General features: G+C 47.5%; 1 protein-coding gene across 1 annotated transcript in view; it reads left to right on the forward strand.

Moving 5' to 3' along the window:
* EFCAB7 (EF-hand calcium binding domain 7) overlaps positions 1-13,009 on the forward strand; it is a 1,599,470-nt gene that overhangs the window by 1,506,096 nt on the left and 80,365 nt on the right. The window lies entirely within an intron of this gene.

Below are 13,009 nucleotides of genomic sequence, written 5' to 3' on the forward strand. Positions count from 1 at the left end.
ATTAGTTAGAATTATACTCATTCTAACTACAAGAATCATCTATTATGGTGTTAAGAAGATTTTTTAGTTTTCTAAGTGCTTTTTATTTTTTAAAACAAGACTGTTTGCATTGTAAAAGAGCTTGAGAAACTTGAATTTCTAATTTGTATATTGTGTTATCCTTACTGTGGTGCAAGATCACTTTAACAGCCATACAAGGTAAATTAAACTCTATTTTACAGGTTTCCCAGAATGTAAAGGGGTGCATGCATGTTAAAAGATTACATACAGTGTATTTGGTCATATCAGCTGTTAAATTTTAGAACATTCCTTGTCATAAAGAATTAAAGGGTCCGCCTGCCATTGTTTGGACTTGTCCTGAGGTACTTGTTATGGAGATAATAAGGAAGACCACTTTGTGATTAGGTGGGGAGACTAAACAGAGCATAATTCTGAAAGTGGGATAACACTGAAGTAAATTATAAAATAAATGTGTATCCTGGATCTGGTTGGAGTTTACTCCTCTGAACACCTGGAGGTAGTGGCATATCTCTTTGAGATTTAATGTAACTTTCTGCTCAAAGTGATTGATTGTCTAATACAGAATTTAATGAGACATTAAAATCACTAGTAGTAATTATTGGGCAGTCATTGGGGTTGAATTTAGAGCTGCAAACATATTAGTTAATAATACTGAAGTTTTACTATACAATCTATAGATATTCTCTAGGATAACTGGTCCTTACAGTTTCACATCTAGGTTCCTTCTTCATATTTCCCCTTCATAAACCCCTTCTTAGAATTATATGCCACTCCAGCACAGGTATAAGAAACATCTGCGAGTTGAGGAAATGTTTGATGTTAAGTTGTCTATCTCGCCTTCATTCTTGCTGGATGGGTTCGGAGCCGACCTCGGCTCCGACTCGGCCACTCTAAAGCTCGAGAGTTGGTTCCACCGGCTCGAGGCCCCCTTATATCCCACAATGCTAGGCGTGAATTACAGATCTCGTTTGCCGCTACAGCGATCGAGGTGTTGTTTTTTCTACCGGCTCAGGTCAGTGGTATTTAATCAGTTTTAATAACTACTCAAACCCATTTTTAGCTTAGCCTTTTCTTCTTTAGTTATAGTGTAGTGGATATTATCCTTTCTACCCTTATCCAGCCCCTTTCCCACAAGAACTGTTAAGTTCTTTCCTTAGGCCTTCGGGCCCTCCTTCCCTAATAGTGGTGTGCATGTGTTTTTAGGGATTTATTTTCTATAAATATAAACTAACTAAATTTCTTTAGCTTTTAGTTTAATTTACTTTTTCTGATAGTGTAATCTGTGTGTGTGTGTTTTGTGTGTGATTACACTTCGGCTCCTTGAAAATGTCCAAGGATTCAAAGGTCTCAGGCTTCAAGAAGTGTGACTCGTGCTGTCAGAAAATGTCTCTGACAGACGGTCACACTTCTTGTGTGTACTGCCTGGGACCTTTACACCTGCAGGACTCTTGTGCTGTATGCCATGGCTTCAGCCCCAGAGTCCTGCAGGAAAGAAAGAACAAACTCATCCTAAGGGGTTTGCTCAAGCCTGAAGGTTCCCTAACTGCTTCATCGGGAAAACCTTCCAAGGCTTTTAAGACCTCGACTCCAGTGTCTGAGTCGAGGCCTAAGGCTTCGAAGCCTGCTGCTACATCGGCTCTGGCTGGAGCCGATGAGTCCTTGACTACAGTTTCTGTGGTTCCCTCGGTTCCGGCTGGAGCCGAGGTATTGGAGATTCCTGGGTCGGCTCCGATCAAACCATCGGAGCCGACATCTAGAAAGAGGTCGAGGTCCCCATCCCTTGGCTCCGTTCATTCGGCTCCAGCGTCTCCCTTGCTGTCTGAACGGAGCCACAGATCTCACTCCTCTAGGTCATCGAGGCTGTTGGATCATGACCTCCAGAGGGTAGTGAGTCGACTTCTAAAGTCTGAGGCACTGGCCCAAATGCTTCAGAGCCCGACTCATCAGTCGATGTCTCAAACTATTCCTCTAAATATTCCTCCTCCAACTCCCTTGAGCTCGGAGCCGGGGCGTCTCGGAACCGAGACTGTGGTAGCGTCGGAGCCGATACATTTGTCTTCGGCTCCGTCGTCGGCTCCGATTTCTTCCTTTGAAGAATCTCGGCGCCGGACTTCCCTCGTCGGCTCCGAGGGGGTGAGTGGCATCGGACCCTTGTCCGACCCCGCTCTCCCTCTCGGTGCTTCGTCGCTGGTGAGTTCGGCTCTGACATCGGCCTCGGAGCCATCACTGTCGGTGCCGAGGGGGGTTCTCAGCTTTTCAGAGCGGGGACCTCTGGCTCTGCCTGACAGGGGTGCGTTCGAGGTCATGCGGAGTGTGTTGGAACCTGGTTCAACTCCACAGTCGGCTCCGTCCGCCCCTCACTCTTCGGTGCCTCAGGTTATGTCTACTCACTCCCTCATCCCAGACCGCAGAGAGCCAGCTCCTCAAGAATCCCCTGTGGGGATCTCATCCTCTTCCGAGGCCTCTCCTGAATTGGCAGGGGAGCCCCCTAGGAAGAGAAAGTGTAAGAGGAAGCACATAGACTCACCTGAGTCTGTCACCTCTGACACAGATTTAGAGGATTCCGAGGGTTCCCCCCGTTCCCCTTCTGAAGATGTCTCCTTTGCGGACATTCTAGAGATCCTGAAACAGAGGGGAAATTGGCCAGCCCTTAACCCTTCGGAGGATGAATCTGTGTACCTTGAGGCGTTTGGCTCTCGCCCTTCCACCTCCTGGGTGTCCCCTCCCTTTGATCCACTCATGCAGGTGGTGGCAAAGAAAGCCTGGACGGCTCCTGACTCAGTGGACCCTACCCCCAGGAGACCTTCTAAATTTATAACAGCACCAACTGACAAACAATTTCTGACCAAAGGTGTTACCGTGGATGCTATGGTGGTAGCTGCTGCCACCAAGAAGGAACTAGCTGATCCTTCAGTGCCTGTTCATCCCCCTAACAAAGAATCTAGGTCTATGGACAGGTATGGGAAGCGGATGTTTTCGTCAGCGACCTTTGCAATGTGTTCGCTGAACTACCTATGCCATTTCACCTGTCTCCAGAGAGACTTGATCAAGGAAGCGAGTGAGATGTTGAAGGATCCTACAGCTGCAGATTTTCAGGACAAAATGAACACCCAGCTGACTACCCTTAATTCGATAGCTAACTCCTCCATGCACCTCCTTTCATATGCGGCTGATGGAGCGAGTAGAGCCGCAGGGACAGGTGTTGCCTTACGCCGGCATGCCTGGATGCGACTATGCAATTTTGCGGACCCCTTTAAAACGTCTTTCACTAACTCCCCATTTGATGGATCATCTCTCTTTGGTCCTCAAGTGAAAGAAACCTTGACTAGGTGCGAGACGGATGGCAAAACTCTATCTGCCGTCGGAGTCCGTTTTTCTACTCCTTCTAGACCTTACCCCAAAGGCCAGAAAAGTGGGAAAATGTGGTTCCGCAAACAATCTCAAGGGAATTTGCCTGACGCACAGAGTTGGTTCCCCTCCAGAGGCAGAGGAGGGAACAATAATGGTAGACGTCGCCCCAGAGGCAGAGGGGGCCCGCAGAACCAGGGCAATTGAGAAACCTTTTCCGATAAGCCTTTTCAGCATCCCTGAGGTGTTGCCCGACTGTCCACCTTCGGAGGCAGTCGGGGGAAGATTGTCACTGTACCCAGAAGCCTGGCTATCCCTAACTCAAGACAAGTGGGTACAGTCCATCATTTCCGAAGGCTATTCCATTCCCTTCATTCGCATTCCAAACCAATCAAAAAAATCCCTTCCAGATGTTCCACCCGCACAAAGGGATCTTGCAGCTTTGGAAATTTCAAAGCTGCTTGCAAAAAGAGCAATTCAACCAGTTCCAGCAGACCAGCAAGGATCCGGAATCTACTCCAGGTTCTTTTTAGTTCCAAAGAAAACAGGGGACTGGAGACCAATTTTGGATCTCAGTATCTTGAACAAGTCGGTCAAGAAAACAAGATTTCGGATGGTCACGCTACAGTCCATCTTTCCCCTATTAGGAAAGGAAAACTGGATGTGCTCTATAGATCTTCAGGAAGCGTACTATCACATAAAAATGAACAGACGCTCCAGAAGATTCCTCCGCTTCAGGCTGGGAACCAGTCATTTTCAATTCAGGGCCCTGCCCTTTGGTCTCACCACTGCCCCCCGGGTGTTTACCAAATGCATGGCAGTGGTAGCTTCTCACCTGAGACGTCAAGGATTCCAGGTGTTTCCATATTTGGACGACTGGCTCCTCACAGCTCCCACCAAGCATCTTCTTCTACTGGCCAGGGACTACACCTTTCGCATTTGTCAAAACTTAGGCATTTCAATAAATTGCGAAAAGTCTGTTTTGTCGCCTTGTCGTACTATTACCTTCATAGGCGCAAATCTAGACACAGTCAACATGTCTGCGAGACTAACAGACCAGAGAATAGCAGACATACACAAACTGGTCTCGCTCCTCTTCAGCAGCAACAGAGTCAAAGCCAGGTTATTTCTGAAAGTATTGGGGATTATGGCGGCTGCCATTCCTCTGCTTCCATTAGCCAGATTCCACATGAGAATCCTTCAATGGATGCTCTTCACACAATGGTCATACCAGCAACTTCCAATGTCCCACACCATTATGATTATGCAAACATGCAAGAATCATCTTCTGTGGTGGATGTCTTCCCCTCAGCTCTTCTTGGGAAGACCCTTTATTCCATCCCCTCCGGTTGCTACTCTGACAACGGACACCTCCCTGATCGGGTGGGGGGGGCATTATCAGGGCAGAACTGTCCAGGGCACATGGCAACCAGACGAATGCCACTTGCACATAAATGTTCTAGAGATGAGAGCAGTGCTTTTAGCGTTGCAAGCCCTTCAAGACTCTCTTCCCGTGGGAACGATAGCAATTCAGACGGACAATATGTCTGTAGTGTGGTATATCAACAAACAAGGCGGAACCAGGTCCTATCCCCTATGTCGAGAAGCACTCAGACTGTGGCAATGGGCGATTTCTTCTCAGCGGTTTCTGATAGCAACGCACATCCCCGGGAAGTCCAATCAAATCGCGGACAGGTTGAGCAGAGCTATTCTCATGCCTCACGAGTGGTCTCTGAAAGACTCTGTTGTGAGAGAAATTTTTCTCAAGTGGGGTCAGCCTTGCTGCGATCTTTTTGCTACTCCCCAAAACAGCAAGTGCAGAGATTATTTCACCCTATTCCCGTTACCAGGCCAGCCCAGCAGAGATGCTCTAGTCCAAGTTTGGCCCCGGGGACTTCTGTATGCATTTCCTACCTTCCCACTAATCTCTCAAGTGATACAGAAAGCTATCGCTCAGAAGGCCTCATTGATCCTCATTGCTCCTTACTGGCCTTGACAGGTTTGGTTCCCCTTTCTGCATAAATTTCTGTTGGAGCAACCTTGGCATCTGAACCTAGTTCCAGATCTTTTGATCCATCAGTCGGGTCAGTTACATCGCTCCCTCCCCTCTCTGAACCTCACTGCTTGGTTCCTCCAGTTCCAACCTTAGCCAGGCTTCCTCAAATATCTCACTCTGTTCGAGATATTTTGATAGCTTCCCATAAATCTTCCACTCGAAAGATTTATCTGAGTAAGTGGAAACGTTTCGCCTATTGGGCTCAAGGAAGGGACTTGGATCCTTTCACTGCTCCCATCCATATAGTTCTTGATTTTCTAGCTGAACTCTTTCATGCAGGTTCATCTCCTTCTACTCTCAAAGTTCAATTGGCAGCTATATCTAACTTTCATGTGGGCATTTCAGAGTCTGCCATAATGTCCCACAAGCTTTGCAAAGCCTTTTTGAAGGGAATTTTTCTACTCAGACCTCCTATAAGAAATCCTCCTCCTCCTTGGGACCTTAATTTAGTTCTCAGTTCTTTGATTCTCCCCCCTTTCGAACCTGCAGCTTCCTGTTCCTTAAAATTGCTATCATGGAAGACTCTCTTTCTGGTAGCTATTACTTCAGCTAGAAGAGTTTCAGAACTTCAGGCACTCAGCTGTCGACCACCATATCTGTTGTTCCTCAAAGACAGGGTATCCTTACGAACCAACCCGTCCTTTTTACCTAAGGTAGCCTCTGCTTCTAACCTAAATCAAAGCATTGACCTTCCTGTATTCTTTCCAGAATATTCTAATAGGTCTGAACAAAAATTGCATTGGCTAGATGTTCATCGTCAGTTAAGGTACTATTTGGATAGAACCAAACAATTCAGAAAATCTGACCAGCTGTTTGTATCTTATGCAGAAGGCAGAAAGGGACTTTCTGTTTCCAAGGTATCACTATCTAGATGGCTAACATCTCTAATTTCCATTGTCTATGAAATAAGACACCAAAAGCTGCCTAACAAACCTAAAGCCCATTCCACCAGAGCTTTGGCTACTTCTATAGCCTTCCAAGACAGACTGCCTATTGACACCATTTGTGCAGCGGCTACTTGGGCTACTCCTCACACTTTCATTTCACATTATAAGTTGGATTTAGCTTCTAGGCATAGAGCTAACTTTGGTTCCACTGTTCTCAAGAGTCTGTTCCGTTAGGCCACCGGGACAAGGTGCTAGGGACGGTCCCATCCAGCAAGAATAAAGGCGAGATAGACAACTTAACATATAGAAGTTATGTTCTTACCATAACGTTCCATGTTAGTTGTCTTCTTCTCGCTTCTTCTTCGTCCACCCTCCTTCCCCCTGGCCTGGACAGACCTAGAGGAGTTTGATTGTGACCTCTCTTTCTACCACCTCTTTGCGATAGGTATATGCTCTGCTGTGCATATTTTCCTACATCAGGCTTAGGTCACCATTCTCTTTCCCTTTGTTTATAGAGGTGGACTCTTTTCCAGTTTTTTCCTGGTTGTATTTTTAGCTGGGCCTAGCTCACAAACGAGATCTGAGGTAATTCACGCCTAGCATTGTGGGATATAAGGGGGCCTCGAGCAGGTGGAACCAACTCTCGAGCTTTAGAGTGGCCGAGTCGGAGCCGAGGTCGGCTCCGAACCCATCCAGCAAGAAAGAAGGCGAGAAGAAGACAACTAACATGGAACGTTATGGTAAGAACATAACTTCTATTTTTCTGGCAGAAAATAATGCCTGCTTTACAGTCTTTTATAAACGCTGAGAAATCAGGCATTTTTACCTTTAAAGTTTAACCCTCTTATATTAAGAGAGTAAATTTGCTTACATACAATGCACGGTATTCAAAGTTTGCTTTAATTTAAATAAAACTAGGACTTAGTTTTAACTAAAAGAAGTAAAGATGGATCTAATGTTGTCTATTTTCATCTGATTCAATATATGGGTTGTCACATCCATCAGGATCCGATCTCGGCACCAATTTTGAAACTTCCATGGTTCCTGGGTTCTGACTTCTCCCATATTCATAATTCTGTGAGCTACATCCTAGTACCCCAGATCTTGTATGCAAACTGAAGACTTCAGATGTGTTGCGAGAGATCTCAATTGTGTATCCTTTACAAAAAATTAATATGAAGTTGTCTTCATTTGATTTTCAATCTGTGGTTTACCAGATCCATCTTGGATCCGAATTGGCTGCATATCCAGCATCAGATCCAAGCTTAAAGCTTCTCCCCTTACCCATAATGCCCCTGCCTCCTTCCTCCCTTCAGATCTCGTTTGCCACGCACTAGTCTGCATCGTCATCTGTGCTCTCTGCTAAAACTTTGAGTAAGTGAACTTTTTTTTTGCCTATTTTATTTATCTTTTCCTTTTTCTTGTTTCTTCTACTGCACCTCATGCTCTTTGCGTTGATTACTATAAAAAAAAACAAAAAAAAACCCTCTATTCTTTTCTTTCTCTCTAGCATGTGTGTGTTCCCTGTGTGAGTGAGTGTGTTAGGCCGTGTGTTTGGGAGTATGTCTGAAGCCCTCAAACCAGGCTTCCAAAAGTGCACAGTGTGTGGCCACAAGCTCTCCCCAGCTGATGGCCACACTCTGTGCATTGAATGTCTTGAGGTAGCCAATGTGGACACCTCGTGCTCCATCTGTGCTGGTTTTGATCACTGGGCACTGATGGACAGGAGAAATAAACTAATTTTGAGAAGCCTACTTTCTCCTCCTACCACCGAGGCACAGCCTTCTTCTATTTCGGTCTCCTCCCATGCCTCTGGGACTAAAATTCCGCTAAGAGGTCCAGGGATGAAGACAGGTTAGGTAAGTCCAATAAACCTACCAAGACTAAGGGGACAGGGCCAGAAAGTGATCCCTGGATCGCTCAGCTTTGTTGGGCCCACCGACTAAAGTTAGGTTGGCTCTGAGGGCGGAGTCTCTCCAGCTCCATTCCCGTTGGCTCTCCCCTGAGCCGCTGGAGCTTCAGACCTGGTCACCAGCGCAGGCTTCCCCTCACCGCCTCTCTAGGCCAGTGTTGGTGGCCTCCTCTTAATGCTCTACCTGCAGCCTTTTTGAAGCAGAGATGGATGGAATGATGCGGAAGTTTATCCATGCCCAAATACAGTTGGGAGTCCTACCTGACCCCTCTCCCTCTGGAACTAGGGGCTTGCTATTGGAATTTCTCCCTATAGCTCCTTCTCTGATCTGACCTCCAGTTTCAGAGGCCTTGGATCGGAGCACACTTGGCTTTGAGAGGTCAGCTCTGATGGTACCTTGTACCTTGATGCCGGCTATGAACTTGAGCAGGTCAGATCCAACCAGCTCGGATCCATCCAGCTCTTAGAGTCGTAGCCTCGGCACCAGATCTGAGGGGATGGCATTGGCTCCAAGTCTTTTGGAGCAGAGCCTTCCCTTTGGTATCTCAGCACCTGAGGGTTCAGCTCTGGCACCCCCATTGGGTCAGGTGGTTATGGCTCTGACCATTGTGCCTTCTTAGGAGACCCATTCCCCTTCGGCTTTCGATGTGGTGGAGAGGGTCCCCTTGATTCCATCAAGACCCTTGACAATCTCATCTTCGGAGTCCATCCTGGCTCCCTCTGTTTCTGGTGCAGATCCAGCCATTCTGCCATCTCAGAGACAGCCTGCTGCCTCTTTGCCGCAGGGCACTCCCTCTTGGGAACAGCAAAATGTTGGTGAGTCCTCCCTAGAGAACCCCCACTGAGGAGATCCCTTGCAAACTTATGAGTCCCTCATGGAAACACTGATTTGGAGGAATGGGAAGGTTCCCTCTGGTCACCCCCGAAGGATGTCTCCTTTGGAGACATCATGGAAATCCTACGCCAGTGTTGGGGGTGGTCTTCCCCAAAACCTAACTCAGATGAATCAGTGTTCCTGGAGGCATTTGGTGCAGGACCCACTATTTTCCTGGGTGTCCCCTCCCACAGATCTTTTGGTGGATCTTATTACATCTCAGGCATGGAAGGAATCAGACATGGTGGAGCCCATTCTCAAACATCCTTACAAGGTTTTAAGTCCCTCTTCAGACAGCCCGTTAGACTAAGGGATCCCCAATTGATGCCATGGTGGTGGTGGCCGCCCCTAAGAAGGAGGTTGCTCAGGAGAGGTCCATGGTCCACCCTCTCAACTGAGAGTCCAGGACGATGGACTGTTTTGGGAAGTGGGTGTATGCTTCAGCGGCCTTCTCTGTGAGGGCACTGAATTATATGACACATGTGGTTAGGCTGCAGCGAGACCTGATCAAGGAGGTCACTGAGTCTACTGCTGGGTCCATGTCAGCTGAGGAGAAGAAAGTGCTCTCCTCTTGTATGGCCACCCTCATTTCTATCACTAACACCTCTATGCGTCGAGGGAAAGGTGGTACACAAAGCCTACCTAGACCTCACAAAGGCCTTTGACACCATTCCCCATTCTGGTATTATAGACAAGCTCACCAGCCTGAACATAAACCCCTATGTCACAAGATGGGTTGCCAGTTGGCTCATGGACAGAACCCACATGGTGAGAGTTATGGGAGCTAGGTCTGACTCTAAACCAGTTACAAGTGGCGTTCCCCAAGGCTCAGTCCTTGGATCCATCCTGTTTAGCATATACTTCTCAGAGGTACAGACAAGCACAGGAGGACTATGGCCGACCAATTTCGCAGACGACTGCAAACTAGGGGCTATAATTGACTCACCGGCTGACACAGACATCCTCCAAAAGGGTCTCACTGAGACAGATACCTAGTGTCAAAATCATGGCCTCAAGCTAAGTGCCAAAAAGTGCATAGTTATTCCCTTTGGAAATAACAAAGTACCCACAAACTACCACATAGGTGGTAGTCCCCTAAATATGGAAAACGTAATAAGGGATCTGGGGACCTAAGAAGATAGTCATCTCTCCTTTGATAATCACATTTCCAAAGAAATCCTTCTATGTGGTCCACCTAATCACAAAAGGGTTTGCATCCAGATCAAAAGAGGTCATTGTGCCCCTCTACTCATCACTCATCAGACCCATCATAGAGTACAATGGCCCATTTGGGATGTACCTTACAAGACACCTGCAACAGCTGGAAAGACCACAGACATACCTCACCAAGAGGATCACTGGCCTTAAACAGATGCCCTATGTAGCTCAACTGAAGAAACTCCAGCTGTACTCTGTTGCATACTGCCTACTCAGAGGTGATCTCTGCCTGACATATAAGGCCATGTCCAACCCAGAATTGATGGACATGCTCCACCTAAAGAAAACCTTATCCCCTCGAGCCACACGCTCTAGGGATCTAAACCTCAACACAACAATAAATAGGATGTGCTGGAGGGATAGATTCCTGTCCCAGAGACTTTCCATGCTTTGGAACAAGATGCCAATGTACATTAGGGAGAGCTCCTCGCTAACACTTTTCAAGAGAACCCTTGACAAGTGGATGGAAAACAGAAAGTTTACCCCGGGGATCACTTCAGTGGCTCTGCTGGACAGAGGCACAGGGAACTAATCTAAGGGGGCGGCGAAAGCCAGCACATTCTGGCTAGGCTTATAAATGCTTTTGGGCAGATAGCCTAGTAGCTACCTATGAACCTCTTGTATGGCCACCCTCATTTCTATCACTAACACCTCTATGCATCTTCTCTCACATGCTACCGAGGATGCCGTTAGAGCTGCCCTTACAGGGGTTGCCATCAGGTGCCACGCCTGGCTCCAGCTCTATACCTTTTCAGAACCCTTCAAGGTGTCTTTTATGAATGCCCCATATGATGATTTCTCTCTTTTTGGGAAGTCGGTGTGTAACACCTTAGTCCAGAGTGAAAAGGACAGGAAGATTCTGTCTGCTGTCAGGATCTGCCTTTCGGCCCCTCAATGAACCTTCTTGAAGAATCAGCTGGGGGGGGGCCAAGAAGATGTGGTTCTGAAAATCTCAGAGCTACTCCCAGGACACTCAGGACTTTAATTCCCCCAGGGGCAGGGTGGATTTAATAGATGCCATCCTAGAGGCAGAGGGGGTCCAAGGAAACAAGGGTTTTGTGAGCCTTTCAGAGACCCACGCAGCAATCCTGAAGGGTTGCCTGGCTGCTTGTCTCTGAAGGCAGTTGGAGGTTGCCTTTTGCTACACCTAACAGCATGGGAGTCCATCACGGAAGATCGCTGGGGGTTGAAAATTATATCCTGAGGCTATTCAGTCCCCTTTCTCATATCACCCCATCCACCCAGACACCTCCCGGACATTCCACCCACGCAAAGGCAGGGTGCAGCACTGAAAATTGCAAAGCTGCTAGCAAAACAAGTCATCGAACCCATCCCCCCAGACCAGTCTGGCTTAGGCATTTATTCCAGGTTCTTTTTGGTGCCAAAGAAGACGGGGGACTTGAGACCCATTTTGGATCTCTCCTCCTTGAGCCTGTCTGTGGCCAAGACAAAATTCTGGATGGTTACCCCTCTATCAATCCTGCCCTTCCTGCAGGAGAATGATTGGATGTGCTTGATTGACCTCCAGGATGTGTACTACCATATCAAAATGCACAGGTGCTCTCGGAGGTTCCTCTGCTTTTGGCGAGGGGCCAGTCATTATCAGTTCAGAGTGCTCCTGTTTGGTCACATCACAGCCCGCAAGGTGTTCACCAAAGTGATGACAATGGTAGTGGCTCAACTGAGACTTCAAAGCATACAGGTCTTCCCTTACCTGGACTATTGGCTCCTCACCACCCCTTCCAGACATCGGCTCAATCATGCAAGGGATTTCCTTCTTCTCTTAGTCCACTGTTTGGGCATTACCATCAGTCTCAACAAGTCGTCTCTGGCCATGGTTCAAGTGTTAGATTTTATTGGGGCTTGGTTGGACATAATTCAAACCAAAGTCTTTCTTACATTGGACAGGATTCAGTTTCTGAATCTACACATCCTTTGCATTCTCCAAGCTCAGACACCGACAGTGGAAAGAATTTTAAGGGCATTGGGCTCCATGGTGGCCAAGATCAGTCTCTTGCCCATGGAATGCTTTCACATGAGGTTTCTTCAATGGACCCTCATGGTCTAATAGTCCATGTTAGATCTCCCTTTTTCTCATCCTGTTCGAGTCTCCTGGGTGTGCAGGGACTCTCTTCTGTGGTGGATTCATTCCCCGGATCTGGCACGGGGTCGCTTCTTTGTTCCACCTTCCACCTTCACCACAGTGACTACGGATGCCTCTCTGCTAGGGTGGGGGGAGGGGGGCACTGTTTGGGAAGTACAGTCCAAGGCACGTGGTCCCCCTACGAGACCATATTGCATATCAACATCCTGGAGATGAAGGTGGTGATTCTAGTGTTGCAGGCTTTCCATGCCCATGTTTCCCAGGGACAATTGCTATCCATACGGACAATATGTCTGTGTTCTGGTACATCAACAAACAGGGGGAATCAGGTCTTACCCTCTTTGTCACAAAGCCATGAGAGTGTGGGAGTGGGTGATCTCCACCAGCTGCTTTCTGGTGGCACCACAGATTCCGGGGAGGTCCAACATTGTAGTGGACAAGCTCAGCAGGTCTAATCTAATGCCTTACGAGTGGTCTCTGAATCCTTCAGTAGCGAAACAGATCTTTCTCAGGTGGGGTCAGCCTTGCTGCGATCTCTTCACTTCTCCTTCCAACACAAAATGCAGTGAGTTCTTCCCTCTGAACCCCC

This window comes from Protopterus annectens, chromosome 10.part0, assembly GCF_019279795.1.
Source record: "Protopterus annectens isolate FY-2018-M chromosome 10.part0, PAN1.0, whole genome shotgun sequence".
Lineage (NCBI taxonomy): Eukaryota > Metazoa > Chordata > Ceratodontiformes > Protopteridae > Protopterus > Protopterus annectens.